This window comes from Tubulanus polymorphus, chromosome 8 (assembly GCF_964204645.1).
Source record: "Tubulanus polymorphus chromosome 8, tnTubPoly1.2, whole genome shotgun sequence".
Lineage (NCBI taxonomy): Eukaryota > Metazoa > Nemertea > Palaeonemertea > Tubulaniformes > Tubulanidae > Tubulanus > Tubulanus polymorphus.
In genome coordinates, this window is record NC_134032.1 from 12,491,805 (window position 1) to 12,507,855 (window position 16,051).

Below are 16,051 nucleotides of genomic sequence, written 5' to 3' on the forward strand. Positions count from 1 at the left end.
AAGAGAATATAGCTTAAGGCTTTAGGAACTTAAGGTTTAGGGTTTAGAGGGTGTTGGTTTAGAGGGTATTGGTTTAGGGTCTAAAGGATTTAATCTAGAGGGTTTCGGTTTAGAATCTGTCGGTTAAACATTTAGTGGATAAGGGGTTAGAGGGTTTTTGCTTGGAAGGGATTTAAGTTAATAGGTTTAGGATATCAAGTCTGGTTTAGGATTAAGAGGGTCTAAAGGGTAAAGTTTTAGAGACTATAGGTTTAGGGTATTAAGTAAGTAGGTTTAGGTTTGAAGGATACGTATGGTTGGGGCTTAAGAGACTATAGGTTTACAGTCTCAGCCATTGAGAAAGGATCTTGAAAACAAATCTGTCTCACAACGACAAGTGTTTCCAGTCTTCTCATCAGTAAACATCTTCGCTTATCTTGTCAGCTTTCATCTCCTCGAGACTTCTTGCCAGTTTTCATCTTCAGTCTTGCCATTAGGTAACATCTCCTTTGGATCTTATCAGTTTTCTTCACCACATCTCTTTGCATTTAACCAAACTTCCTGATCTTAAAAACAAAAAGCATGGCCAAAGCCAAACATGCGATAATGCAAGTATTACGATTAAGATGCGGGCAGAGGGAGGAGGGGCTCAGGGGCTATGGGTTTAGAGTGTGTAAGTTTTGAATTAATAGCTTAAGGCTTTAGAGGGTTTAAGAGAATATAGCTTAAGGCTTTAGGAACTTAAGGTTTAGGGTTTAGAGGGTGTTGGTTTAGAGGGTATTGGTTTAGGGTCTCAAGGATTTAATCTAGAGGGTTTGGGTTTAGAATCTGTCGGTTAAACATTTAGTGGATAAGGGGTTAGAGGGTTTTTGCTTGGAAGGGATTTAAGTTAATAGGTTTAGGGTATCAAGTCTGGTTTAGGATTAAAAGGGTCTAAAGGGTAAAGTTTTAGAGACTATTAGTTTAAGGTATTAAGTAAGTAGGTTTAGGTTTAAAGGATACGTATGGTTGGGGCTTAAGAGACTATAGGTTTACAGTCTCAGCCATTGAGAAAGGATCTTGAAAACAAATCTGTCTCACGACGACTAGTGTTTCCAGTCTTCTCATCAGTAAACATCTTCGCTTATCTTGTCAGCTTTCATCTCCTCGAGACTTCTTGCCAGTTTTCATCTTCAGTCTTGCCATTAGGTAACATCTCCTTTGGATCTTATCAGTTTTCTTCACCACATCTCTTTGCATTTAACCAAACTTCCTGAACTTAAAAACAAAAAGCATGGCCAAAGCCAAACATGCGATAATGCAAGTATTACGGTTAAGATGCGGGCAGAGGGAGGAGGGGCTCGGGGGCTATGGGTTTAGAGTGTGTAAGTTTTGAATTAATAGCTTAAGGCTTTAGAGGGTTTAAGAGAATATAGCTTAAGGCTTTAGGAACTTAAGGTTTAGGGTTTAGAGGGTGTTGGTTTAGAGGGTATTGGTTTAGGGTCTAAAGGATTTAATCTAGAGGGTTTCGGTTTAGAATCTGTCGGTTAAACATTTAGTGGATAAGGGGTTAGAGGGTTTAAGTTAATAGGTTTAGGGTATCAAGTCTGGTTTAGGATTAAGAGGGTCTAAAGGGTAAAGTTTTAGAGACTAGAAGTTTAAGGTATTAAGTAAGTAGGTTTAGGTTTTAAAGGATACGTATGGTTGGGGCTTAAGAGACTATAGGTTTACAGTCTCAGCCATTGAGAAAGGATCTTGAAAACAAATCTGTCTCACGACGACTAGTGTTTCCAGTCTTCTCATCAGTAAACATCTTCGCCTATCTTGTCAGCTTTCATCTCCTCGAGACTTCTTGCCAGTTTTCATCTTCAGTCTTGCCATTAGGTAACATCTCCTTTGGATCTTATCAGTTTTCTTCACCACATCTCTTTGCATTTAACCAAACTTCCTGAACTTAAAAACAAAAAGCATGGCCAAAGCCAAACATGCGATAATGCAAGTATTACGGTTAAGATGCGGGCAGAGGGAGGAGGGGCTCGGGGGCCATGGGTTTAGAGTGTGTAAGTTTTGAATTAATAGCTTAAGGCTTTAGAGGGTTTAAGAGAATATAGCTTAAGGCTTTAGGAACTTAAGGTTTAGGGTTTAGAGGGTGTTGGTTTAGAGGGTATTGGTTTAGGGTCTAAAGGATTTAATCTAGAGGGTTTCGGTTTAGAATCTGTCGGTTAAACATTTAGTGGATAAGGGGTTAGAGGGTTTTTGCTTGGAAGGGATTTAAGTTAATAGGTTTAGGGTATCAAGTCTGGTTTAGGATTAAGAGGGTCTAAAGGGTAAAGTTTTAGAGACTATAGGTTTAAGGTATCAAGTAAGTAGGTTTAGGTTTTAAAGGATACGTATGGTTGGGGCTTAAGAGACTATAATAGGTTTACAATCTCAGCCATTGAGAAAGGATCTTGAACACAAATCTGTCTCACGACGACTTGTGTTTCCAGTCTTCTCATCAGTAAACGTCTGCGCTTATCTTGTCAGCTTTCATCTCCTCGAGACTTCTTGCCAGTTTTCATCTTCAGTCTTGCCATTAGGTAACATCTGCTTTGGATCTTATCAGTGTTCTTCACCACATCTCTTTGCATTTAACCAAACTTCCTGAACTTAAAAACAAAAAGCATGGCCAAAGCCAAACATGCGATAATGCAAGTATTACGGTTAAGATGCGGGCAAAGGGAGGAGGGGCTCGGGGGCTATGGGTTTAGAGTGTGTAAGTTTTGAATTAATAGCTTAAGGCTTTAGAGGGTTTAAGAGAATATAGCTTAAGGCTTTAGGAACTTAAGGTTTAGGGTTTAGAGGGTGTTGGTTTAGAGGGTATTGGTTTAGGGTCTCAAGGATTTAATCTAGAGGGTTTCGGTTTAGAATCTGTCGGTTAAAAATTTAGTGCATAAGGGGTTAGAGGGTTTTAAGTTAATAGGTTTAGGGTATCAAGTCTGGTTTAGGATTAAGAGGGTCTAAAGGGTAAAGTTTTAGAGACTATAAGTTTAAGGTATTAAGTAAGTAGGTTTAGGTTTTAAAGGATACATATGGTTGAGGCTTAAGAGACTATAGGTTTACAGTCTCAGCCATTGAGAAAGGATCTTGAAAACAAATCTGTCTCACGATGACTAGTGTTTCCAGTCTTCTCATCAGTAAACATCTTCGCTTATCTTGTCAGCTTTCATCTCCTCGAGACTTCTTGCCAGTTTTCATCTTCAGTCTTGCCATTAGGTAACATCTCCTTTGGATCTTATCAGTTTTCTTCACCACATCTCTTTGCATTTAACCAAACTTCCTGAACTTAAAAACAAAAAGCATGGCCAAAGCCAAACATGCGATAATGCAAGTATTACGGTTAAGATGCGGGCAGAGGGAGGAGGGGCTCGGGGGCTATGGGTTTAGAGTGTGTAAGTTTTGAATTAATAGCTTAAGGCTTTAGAGGGTTTAAGAGAATATAGCTTAAGGCTTTAGGAACTTAAGGTTTAGGGTTTAGAGGGTGTTGGTTTAGAGGGTATTGGTTTAGGGTCTAAAGGATTTAATCTAGAGGGTTTCGGTTTAGAATCTGTCGGTTAAACATTTAGTGGATAAGGGGTTAGAGGGTTTAAGTTAATAGGTTTAGGGTATCAAGTCTGGTTTAGGATTAAGAGGGTCTAAAGGGTCAAGTTTTAGAGACTAGAAGTTTAAGGTATTAAGTAAGTAGGTTTAGGTTTTAAAGGATACGTATGGTTGGGGCTTAAGAGACTATAGGTTTACAGTCTCAGCCATTGAGAAAGGATCTTGAAAACAAATCTGTCTCACGACGACTAGTGTTTCCAGTCTTCTCATCAGTAAACATCTTCGCTTATCTTGTCAGCTTTCATCTCCTCGAGACTTCTTGCCAGTTTTCATCTTCAGTCTTGCCATTAGGTAACATCTCCTTTGGATCTTATCAGTTTTCTTCACCACATCTCTTTGCATTTAACCAAACTTCCTGAACTTAAAAACAAAAAGCATGGCCAAAGCCAAACATGCGATAATGCAAGTATTACGGTTAAGATGCGAACAGAGGGAGGAGGGGCTCGGGGGCTATGGGTTTAGAGTGTGTAAGTTTTGAATTAATAGCTTAAGGCTTTAGAGGGTTTAAGAGAATATAGCTTAAGGCTTTAGGAACTTAAGGTTTAGGGTTTAGAGGGTGTTGGTTTAGAGGGTATTGGTTTAGGGTCTCAAGGATTTAATCTAGAGGGTTTCGGTTTAGAATCTGTCGGTTAAACATTTAGTGGATAAGGGGTTAGAGGGTTTTGCTTGGAAGGGATTTAAGTTAATAGGTTTAGGGTATCAAGTCTGGTTTAGGGTTCAGAGGGTCTAAAGGGTAAAGTTTTAGAGACTATAGGTTTAAGGTATTAAGTAAGTAGGTTTAGGTTTTAAAGGATACGTATGGTTGGGGCTTAAGAGACTATAGGTTTACAGTCTCAGCCATTGAGAAAGGATCTTGAAAACAAATCTGTCTCACGACGACTAGTGTTTCCAGTCTTCTCATCAGTAAACATCTTCGCTTATCTTGTCAGCTTTCATCTCCTCGAGACTTCTTGCCAGTTTTCATCTTCAGTCTTGCCATTAGGTAACATCTCCTTTGGATCTTATCAGTTTTCTTCACCACATCTCTTTGCATTTAACCAAACTTCCTGAACTTAAAAACAAAAAGCATGGCCAAAGCCAAACATGCGATAATGCAAGTATTACGGTTAAGATGCGGGCAGAGGGAGGAGGGGCTCGGGGGCTATGGCTTTAGAGTGTGTAAGTTTTGAATTAATAGCTTAAGGCTTTAGTGGGTTTAAGAGAATATAGCTTAAGGCTTTAGGAACTTAAGGTTTAGGGTTTAGAGGGTGTTGGTTTAGAGGGTGTTGGTTTAGAGGGTATTGGTTTAGGGTCTCAAGGATTTAATCTAGAGGGTTTCGGTTTAGAATCTGTCGGTTAAACATTTAGTGGATAAGGGGTTAGAGGGTTTTTACTTTGAAGGATTTAAGTTAATAGGTTTAGGGTATCAAGTCTGGTTTAGGATTAATAGGGTCTAAAGGGTAAAGTTTTAGAGACTATAGGTTTAAGGTATTAAGTAAGTAGGTTTAGGTTTAAAGGATACGTATGGTTGGGGCTTAAGAGACCATAGGTTTACAGTCTCAGCCATTGAGAAAGGATCTTGAACACAAATCTGTCTCACGACGACTTGTGTTTCCAGTCTTCTCATCAGTAAACGTCTGCGCTTATCTTGTCAGCTTTCATCTCCTCGAGACTTCTTGCCAGTTTTCATCTTCAGTCTTGCCATTAGGTAACATCTCCTTTGGATCTTATCAGTGTTCTTCACCACATCTCTTTGCATTTAACCAAACTTCCTGAACTTAAAAACAAAAAGCATGGCCAAAGCCAAACATGCGATAATGCAAGTATTACGATTAAGATGCGGGCAGAGGGAGGAGGGGCTCGGGGGCTATGGGTTTAGAGTGTGTAAGTTTTGAATTAATAGCTTAAGGCTTTAGAGGGTTTAAGAGAATATAGCTTAAGGCTTTAGGAACTTAAGGTTTAGGGTTTAGAGGGTGTTGGTTTAGAGGGTATTGGTTTAGGGTCTCAAGGATTTAATCTAGAGGGTTTCGGTTTAGAATCTGTCGGTTAAACATTTAGTGAATAAGGGGTTAGAGGGTTTTAAGTTAATAGGTTTAGGGTATCAAGTCTGGTTTAGGATTAAGAGGGTCTAAAGGGTAAAGTTTTAGAGACTATAAGTTTAAGGTATTAAGTAAGTAGGTTTAGGTTTTCAAGGATACGTATGGTTGGGGCTTAAGAGACTATAGGTTTACAGTCTCAGCCATTGAGAAAGGATCTTGAAAACAAATCTGTCTCACGACGACTAGTGTTTCCAGTCTTCTCATCAGTAAACATCTTCGCTTATCTTGTCAGCTTTCATCTCCTCGAGACTTCTTGCCAGTTTTCATCTTCAGTCTTGCCATTAGGTAACATCTCCTTTGGATCTTATCAGTTTTCTTCACCACATCTCTTTGCATTTAACCAAACTTCCTGAACTTAAAAACAAAAAGCATGGCCAAAGCCAAACATGCGATAATGCAAGTATTACGGTTAAGATGCGGGCAGAGGGAGGAGGGGCTCGGGGGCCATGGGTTTAGAGTGTGTAAGTTTTGAATTAATAGCTTAAGGCTTTAGAGGATTTAAGAGAATATAGCTTAAGGCTTTAGGAACTTAAGGTTTAGGGTTTAGAGGGTGTTGGTTTAGAGGGTATTGGTTTAGGGTCTAAAGGATTTAATCTAGAGGGTTTCGGTTTAGAATCTGTCGGTTAAACATTTAGTGGATAAGGGGTTAGAGGGTTTTTGCTTAGAAGGGATTTAAGTTAATAGGTTTAGGGTATCAAGTCTGGTTTAGGATTAAGAGGGTCTAAAGGGTAAAGTTTTAGAGACTATAGGCTTAAGGTATTAAGTTAGTAGGTTTAGGTTTAAAGGATACGTATGGTTGGGGCTAAAGAGACTATAGGTTTACAGTCTCAGCCATTGAGAAAGGATCTTGAAAACAAATCTGTCTCACAACGACAAGTGTTTCCAGTCTTCTCATCAGTAATCGTCTGCGCTTATCTTGTCAGCTTTCATCTCCTCGAGACTTCTTGCCAGTTTTCATCTTCAGTCTTGCCATTAGGTAACATCTCCTTTGGATCTCATCAGTTTTCTTCACCACATCTCTTTGCATTTAACCAAACTTCCTGAACTTAAAAACAAAAAGCATGGCCAAAGCCAAACATGCGATAATGCAAGTATTACGATTAAGATGCGGGCAGAGGGAGGAGGGGCTCGGGGGCTATGGGTTTAGAGTGTGTAAGTTTTGAATTAATAGCTTAAGGCTTTAGAGGGTTTAAGAGAATATAGCTTAAGGCTTTAGGAACTTAAGGTTTAGGGTTTAGAGGGTGTTGGTTTAGAGGGTATTGGTTTAGGGTCTAAAGGATTTAATCTAGAGGGTTTCGGTTTAGAATCTGTCGGTTAAACATTTAGTGGATAAGGGGTTAGAGGGTTTAAGTTAATAGGTTTAGGGTATCAAGTCTGGTTTAGGATTAAGAGGGTCTAAAGGGTAAAGTTTTAGAGACTAGAAGTTTAAGGTATTAAGTAAGTAGGTTTAGGTTTTAAAGGATACGTATGGTTGGGGCTTAAGAGACTATAGGTTTACAGTCTCAGCCATTGAGAAAGGATCTTGAAAACAAATCTGTCTCACGACGACTAGTGTTTCCAGTCTTCTCATCAGTAAACATCTTCGCTTATCTTGTCAGCTTTCATCTCCTCGAGACTTCTTGCCAGTTTTCATCTTCAGTCTTGCCATTAGGTAACATCTCCTTTGGATCTTATCAGTTTTCTTCACCACATCTCTTTGCATTTAACCAAACTTCCTGAACTTAAAAACAAAAAGCATGGCCAAAGCCAAACATGCGATAATGCAAGTATTACGGTTAAGATGCGGGCAGAGGGAGGAGGGGCTCGGGGGCCATGGGTTTAGAGTGTGTAAGTTTTGAATTAATAGCTTAAGGCTTTAGAGGGTTTAAGAGAATATAGCTTAAGGCTTTAGGAACTTAAGGTTTAGGGTTTAGAGGGTGTTGGTTTAGAGGGTATTGGTTTAGGGTCTAAAGGATTTAATCTAGAGGGTTTCGGTTTAGAATCTGTCGGTTAAACATTTAGTGGATAAGGGGTTAGAGGGTTTTTGCTTGGAAGGGATTTAAGTTAATAGGTTTAGGGTATCAAGTCTGGTTTAGGATTAAGAGGGTCTAAAGGGTAAAGTTTTAGAGACTATAGGTTTAAGGTATCAAGTAAGTAGGTTTAGGTTTTAAAGGATACGTATGGTTGGGGCTTAAGAGACTATAATAGGTTTACAATCTCAGCCATTGAGAAAGGATCTTGAACACAAATCTGTCTCACGACGACTTGTGTTTCCAGTCTTCTCATCAGTAAACGTCTGCGCTTATCTTGTCAGCTTTCATCTCCTCGAGACTTCTTGCCAGTTTTCATCTTCAGTCTTGCCATTAGGTAACATCTGCTTTGGATCTTATCAGTGTTCTTCACCACATCTCTTTGCATTTAACCAAACTTCCTGAACTTAAAAACAAAAAGCATGGCCAAAGCCAAACATGCGATAATGCAAGTATTACGATTAAGATGCGGGCAGAGGGAGGAGGGGCTCGGGGGCTATGGGTTTAGAGTGTGTAAGTTTTGAATTAATAGCTTAAGGCTTTAGAGGGTTTAAGAGAATATAGCTTAAGGCTTTAGGAACTTAAGGTTTAGGGTTTAGAGGGTGTTGGTTTAGAGGGTATTGGTTTAGGGTCTCAAAGATTTAATCTAGAGGGTTTCGGTTTAGAATCTGTCGGTTAAACATTTAGTGGATAAGGGGTTAGAGGGTTTTAAGTTAATAGGTTTAGGGTATCAAGTCTGGTTTAGGATTAAGAGGGTCTAAAGGGTAAAGTTTTAGAGACTATAAGTTTAAGGTATTAAGTAAGTAGGTTTAGGTTTTAAAGGATACGTATGGTTGAGGCTTAAGAGACTATAGGTTTACAGTCTCAGCCATTGAGAAAGGATCTTGAAAACAAATCTGTCTCACGATGACTAGTGTTTCCAGTCTTCTCATCAGTAAACATCTTCGCTTATCTTGTCAGCTTTCATCTCCTCGAGACTTCTTGCCAGTTTTCATCTTCAGTCTTGCCATTAGGTAACATCTCCTTTGGATCTTATCAGTTTTCTTCACCACATCTCTTTGCATTTAACCAAACTTCCTGAACTTAAAAACAAAAAGCATGGCCAAAGCCAAACATGCGATAATGCAAGTATTACGGTTAAGATGCGGGCAGAGGGAGGAGGGGCTCGGGGGCTATGGGTTTAGAGTGTGTAAGTTTTGAATTAATAGCTTAAGGCTTTAGAGGGTTTAAGAGAATATAGCTTAAGGCTTTAGGAACTTAAGGTTTAGGGTTTAGAGGGTGTTGGTTTAGAGGGTATTGGTTTAGGGTCTAAAGGATTTAATCTAGAGGGTTTCGGTTTAGAATCTGTCGGTTAAACATTTAGTGGATAAGGGGTTAGAGGGTTTTTGCTTGGAAGGGATTTAAGTTAATAGGTTTAGGGTATCAAGTCTGGTTTAGGATTAAGAGGGTCTAAAGGGTAAAGTTTTAGAGACTATAGGCTTAAGGTATTAAGTAAGTAGGTTTAGGTTTTTAAGGATACGTATGGTTGGGGCTTAAGAGACTATAGGTTTACAGTCTCAGCCATTGAGAAAGGATCTTGAAAACAAATCTGTCTCACGACGACTAGTGTTTCCAGTCTTCTCATCAGTAAACATCTTCGCTTATCTTGTCAGCTTTCATCTCCTCGAGACTTCTTGCCAGTTTTCATCTTCAGTCTTGCCATTAGGTAACATCTCCTTTGGATCTTATCAGTTTTCTTCACCACATCTCTTTGCATTTAACCAAACTTCCTGAACTTAAAAACAAAAAGCATGGCCAAAGCCAAACATGCGATAATGCAAGTATTACGGTTAAGATGCGGGCAGAGGGAGGAGGGGCTCGGGGGCTATGGGTTTAGAGTGTGTAAGTTTTGAATTAATAGCTTAAGGCTTTAGAGGGTTTAAGAGAATATAGCTTAAGGCTTTAGGAACTTAAGGTTTAGGGTTTAGAGGGTGTTGGTTTAGAGGGTATTGGTTTAGGGTCTAAAGGATTTAATCTAGAGGGTTTCGGTTTAGAATCTGTCGGTTAAACATTTAGTGGATAAGGGGTTAGAGGGTTTTTGCTTGGAAGGGATTTAAGTTAATAGGTTTAGGGTATCAAGTCTGGTTTAGGATTAAAAGGGTCTAAAGGGTAAAGTTTTAGAGACTATAAGTTTAAGGTATTAAGTAAGTAGGTTTAGGTTTTAAAGGATACGTATGGTTGGGGCTTAAGAGACTATAGGTTTACAGTCTCAGCCATTGAGAAAGGATCTTGAAAACAAATCTGTCTCACGACGACTAGTGTTTCCAGTCTTCTCATCAGTAAACATCTTCGCTTATCTTGTCAGCTTTCATCTCCTCGAGACTTCTTGCCAGTTTTCATCTTCAGTCTTGCCATTAGGTAACATCTCCTTTGGATCTTATCAGTTTTCTTCACCACATCTCTTTGCATTTAACCAAACTTCCTGAACTTAAAAACAAAAAGCATGGCCAAAGCCAAACATGCGATAATGCAAGTATTACGGTTAAGATGCGGGCAGAGGGAGGAGGGGCTCGGGGGCTATGGGTTTAGAGTGTGTAAGTTTTGAATTAATAGCTTAAGGCTTTAGAGGGTTTAAGAGAATATAGCTTAAGGCTTTAGGAACTTAAGGTTTAGGGTTTAGAGGGTGTTGGTTTAGAGGGTATTGGTTTAGGGTCTAAAGGATTTAATCTAGAGGGTTTCGGTTTAGAATCTGTCGGTTAAACATTTAGTGGATAAGGGGTTAGAGGGTTTTAAGTTAATAGGTTTAGGGTATCAAGTCTGGTTTAGGATTAAGAGGGTCTAAAGGGTAAAGTTTTAGAGACTATAGGCTTAAGGTATTAAGTTAGTAGGTTTAGGTTTAAAGGATATGTATGGTTGGGGCTTAAGAGACTATAAGTTTACAGTCTCGGCCATTGAGAAAGGATCTTGAAAACAAATCTGTCTGACGACGACTTGTGTTTCCAGTCTTCTCATCAGTAATCGTCTGCGCTTATCTTGTCAGCTTTCATCTCCTCGAGACTTCTTGCCAGTTTTCATCTTCAGTCTTGCCATTAGGTAACATCTCCTTTGGATCTCATCAGTTTTCTTCACCACATCTCTTTGCATTTAACCAAACTTCCTGAACTTAAAAACAAAAAGCATGGCCAAAGCCAAACATGCGATAATGCAAGTATTACGATTAAGATGCGGGCAGAGGGAGGAGGGGCTCGGGGGCTATGGGTTTAGAGTGTGTAAGTTTTGAATTAATAGCTTAAGGCTTTAGAGGGTTTAAGAGAATATAGCTTAAGGCTTTAGGAACTTAAGGTTTAGGGTTTAGAGGGTGTTGGTTTAGAGGGTATTGGTTTAGGGTCTCAAGGATTTAATCTAGAGGGTTTGGGTTTAGAATCTGTCGGTTAAACATTTAGTGGATAAGGGGTTAGAGGGTTTTGCTTGGAAGGGATTTAAGTTAATAGGTTTAGGGTATCAAGTCTGGTTTAGGGTTCAGAGGGTCTAAAGGGTAAAGTTTTAGAGACTATAGGTTTAAGGTATTAAGTAAGTAGGTTTAGGTTTTAAAGGATACGTATGGTTGGGGCTTAAGAGACTATAGGTTTACAGTCTCAGCCATTGAGAAAGGATCTTGAAAACAAATCTGTCTCACAACGACAAGTGTTTCCAGTCTTCTCATCAGTAAACATCTTCGCTTATCTTGTCAGCTTTCATCTCCTCGAGACTTCTTGCCAGTTTTCATCTTCAGTCTTGCCATTAGGTAACATCTCCTTTGGATCTTATCAGTTTTCTTCACCACATCTCTTTGCATTTAACCAAACTTCCTGAACTTAAAAACAAAAAGCATGGCCAAAGCCAAACATGCGATAATGCAAGTATTACGGTTAAGATGCGGGCAGAGGGAGGAGGGGCTCGGGGGCTATGGGTTTAGAGTGTGTAAGTTTTGAATTAATAGCTTAAGGCTTTAGTGGGTTTAAGAGAATATAGCTTAAGGCTTTAGGAACTTAAGGTTTAGGGTTTAGAGGGTGTTGGTTTAGAGGGTATTGGTTTAGGGTCTCAAGGATTTAATCTAGAGGGTTTCGGTTTAGAATCTGTCGGTTAAACATTTAGTGGATAAGGGGTTAGAGGGTTTTTACTTTGAAGGGATTTAAGTTAATAGGTTTAGGGTATCAAGTCTGGTTTAGGATTAAGAGGGTCTAAAGGGTAAAGTTTTAGAGACTATAGGCTTAAGGTATTAAGTTAGTAGGTTTAGGTTTAAAGGATACGTATGGTTGGGGCTTAAGAGACTATAGGTTTACAGTCTCAGCCATTGAGAAAGGATCTTGAAAACAAATCTGTCTCACAACGACAAGTGTTTCCAGTCTTCTCATCAGTAATCGTCTGCGCTTATCTTGTCAGCTTTCATCTCCTCGAGACTTCTTGCCAGTTTTCATCTTCAGTCTTGCCATTAGGTAACATCTCCTTTGGATCTTATCAGTGTTCTTCACCACATCTCTTTGCATTTAACCAAACTTCCTGAACTTAAAAACAAAAAGCATGGCCAAAGCCAAACATGCGATAATGCAAGTATTACGATTAAGATGCGGGCAGAGGGAGGAGGGGCTCGGGGGCTATGGGTTTAGAGTGTGTAAGTTTTGAATTAATAGCTTAAGGCTTTAGAGGGTTTAAGAGAATATAGCTTAAGGCTTTAGGAACTTAAGGTTTAGGGTTTAGAGGGTGTTGGTTTAGAGGGTATTGGTTTAGGGTCTAAAGGATTTAATCTAGAGGGTTTCGGTTTAGAATCTGTCGGTTAAACATTTAGTGGATAAGGGGTTAGAGGGTTTAAGTTAATAGGTTTAGGGTATCAAGTCTGGTTTAGGATTAAGAGGGTCTAAAGGGTAAAGTTTTAGAGACTAGAAGTTTAAGGTATTAAGTAAGTAGGTTTAGGTTTTAAAGGATACGTATGGTTGGGGCTTAAGAGACTATAGGTTTACAGTCTCAGCCATTGAGAAAGGATCTTGAAAACAAATCTGTCTCACGACGACTAGTGTTTCCAGTCTTCTCATCAGTAAACATCTTCGCTTATCTTGTCAGCTTTCATCTCCTCGAGACTTCTTGCCAGTTTTCATCTTCAGTCTTGCCATTAGGTAACATCTCCTTTGGATCTAATCAGTTTTCTTCACCACATCTCTTTGCATTTAACCAAACTTCCTGAACTTAAAAACAAAAAGCATGGCCAAAGCCAAACATGCGATAATGCAAGTATTACGGTTAAGATGCGGGCAGAGGGAGGAGGGGCTCGGGGGCCATGGGTTTAGAGTGTGTAAGTTTTGAATTAATAGCTTAAGGCTTTAGAGGGTTTAAGAGAATATAGCTTAAGGCTTTAGGAACTTAAGGTTTAGGGTTTAGAGGGTGTTGGTTTAGAGGGTATTGGTTTAGGGTCTAAAGGATTTAATCTAGAGGGTTTCGGTTTAGAATCTGTCGGTTAAACATTTAGTGGATAAGGGGTTAGAGGGTTTTTGCTTGGAAGGGATTTAAGTTAATAGGTTTAGGGTATCAAGTCTGGTTTAGGATTAAGAGGGTCTAAAGGGTAAAGTTTTAGAGACTATAGGTTTAAGGTATCAAGTAAGTAGGTTTAGGTTTTAAAGGATACGTATGGTTGGGGCTTAAGAGACTATAATAGGTTTACAATCTCAGCCATTGAGAAAGGATCTTGAACACAAATCTGTCTCACGACGACTTGTGTTTCCAGTCTTCTCATCAGTAAACGTCTGCGCTTATCTTGTCAGCTTTCATCTCCTCGAGACTTCTTGCCAGTTTTCATCTTCAGTCTTGCCATTAGGTAACATCTGCTTTGGATCTTATCAGTGTTCTTCACCACATCTCTTTGCATTTAACCAAACTTCCTGAACTTAAAAACAAAAAGCATGGCCAAAGCCAAACATGCGATAATGCAAGTATTACGATTAAGATGCGGGCAGAGGGAGGAGGGGCTCGGGGGCTATGGGTTTAGAGTGTGTAAGTTTTGAATTAATAGCTTAAGGCTTTAGAGGGTTTAAGAGAATATAGCTTAAGGCTTTAGGAACTTAAGGTTTAGGGTTTAGAGGGTGTTGGTTTAGAGGGTATTGGTTTAGGGTCTCAAGGATTTAATCTAGAGGGTTTCGGTTTAGAATCTGTCGGTTAAACATTTAGTGAATAAGGGGTTAGAGGGTTTTAAGTTAATAGGTTTAGGGTATCAAGTCTGGTTTAGGATTAAGAGGGTCTAAAGGGTAAAGTTTTAGAGACTATAAGTTTAAGGTATTAAGTAAGTAGGTTTAGGTTTTCAAGGATACGTATGGTTGGGGCTTAAGAGACTATAGGTTTACAGTCTCAGCCATTGAGAAAGGATCTTGAAAACAAATCTGTCTCACGACGACTAGTGTTTCCAGTCTTCTCATCAGTAAACATCTTCGCTTATCTTGTCAGCTTTCATCTCCTCGAGACTTCTTGCCAGTTTTCATCTTCAGTCTTGCCATTAGGTAACATCTCCTTTGGATCTTATCAGTTTTCTTCACCACATCTCTTTGCATTTAACCAAACTTCCTGAACTTAAAAACAAAAAGCATGGCCAAAGCCAAACATGCGATAATGCAAGTATTACGGTTAAGATGCGGGCAGAGGGAGGAGGGGCTCGGGGGCCATGGGTTTAGAGTGTGTAAGTTTTGAATTAATAGCTTAAGGCTTTAGAGGATTTGAGAATATAGCTTAAGGCTTTAGGAACTTAAGGTTTAGGGTTTAGAGGGTGTTGGTTTAGAGGGTATTGGTTTAGGGTCTAAAGGATTTAATCTAGAGGGTTTCGGTTTAGAATCTGTCGGTTAAACATTTAGTGGATAAGGGGTTAGAGGGTTTTTGCTTAGAAGGGATTTAAGTTAATAGGTTTAGGGTATCAAGTCTGGTTTAGGATTAAGAGGGTCTAAAGGGTAAAGTTTTAGAGACTATAGGCTTAAGGTATTAAGTTAGTAGGTTTAGGTTTAAAGGATACGTATGGTTGGGGCTTAAGAGACTATAGGTTTACAGTCTCAGCCATTGAGAAAGGATCTTGAAAACAAATCTGTCTCACAACGACAAGTGTTTCCAGTCTTCTCATCAGTAATCGTCTGCGCTTATCTTGTCAGCTTTCATCTCCTCGAGACTTCTTGCCAGTTTTCATCTTCAGACTTGCCATTAGGTAACATCTACTTTGGATCTCATCAGTTTTCTTCACCACATCTCTTTGCATTTAACCAAACTTCCTGAACTTAAAAACAAAAAGCATGGCCAAAGCCAAACATGCGATAATGCAAGTATTACGGTTAAGATGCGGGCAGAGGGAGGAGGGGCTCGGGGGCTATGGGTTTAGAGTGTGTAAGTTTTGAATTAATAGCTTAAGGCTTTAGTGGGTTTAAGAGAATATAGCTTAAGGCTTTAGGAACTTAAGGTTTAGGGTTTAGAGGGTGTTGGTTTAGAGGGTATTGGTTTAGGGTCTCAAGGATTTAATCTAGAGGGTTTCGGTTTAGAATCTGTCGGTTTAACATTTAGTGGATAAGGGGTTAGAGGGTTTTTACTTTGAAGGGATTTAAGTTAATAGGTTTAGGGTATCAAGTCTGGTTTAGGATTAATAGGGTCTAAAGGGTAAAGTTTTAGAGACTATAGGTTTAAGGTATTAAGTAAGTAGGTTTAGGTTTAAAGGATACGTATGGTTGGGGCTTAAGAGACCATAGGTTTACAGTCTCAGCCATAGAGAAAGGATCTTGAACACAAATCTGTCTCACGACGACTTGTGTTTCCAGTCTTCTCATCAGTAAACGTCTGCGCTTATCTTGTCAGCTTTCATCTCCTCGAGACTTCTTGCCAGTTTTCATCTTCAGTCTTGCCATTAGGTAACATCTCCTTTGGATCTTATCAGTGTTCTTCACCACATCTCTTTGCATTTAACCAAACTTCCTGAACTTAAAAACAAAAAGCATGGCCAAAGCCAAACATGCGATAATGCAAGTATTACGATTAAGATGCGGGCAGAGGGAGGAGGGGCTCGGGGGCTATGGGTTTAGAGTGTGTAAGTTTTGAATTAATAGCTTAAGGCTTTAGAGGGTTTAAGAGAATATAGCTTAAGGCTTTAGGAACTTAAGGTTTAGGGTTTAGAGGGTGTTGGTTTAGAGGGTATTGGTTTAGGGTCTCAAGGATTTAATCTAGAGGGTTTCGGTTTAGAATCTGTCGGTTAAACATTTAGTGAATAAGAGGTTAGAGGGTTTTAAGTTAATAGGTTTAGGGTATCAAGTCTGGTTTAGGATTAAGAGGGTCTAAAGGGTAAAGTTTTAGAGACTATAAGTTTAAGGTATTAAGTAAGTAGGTTTAGGTTTTCAAGGA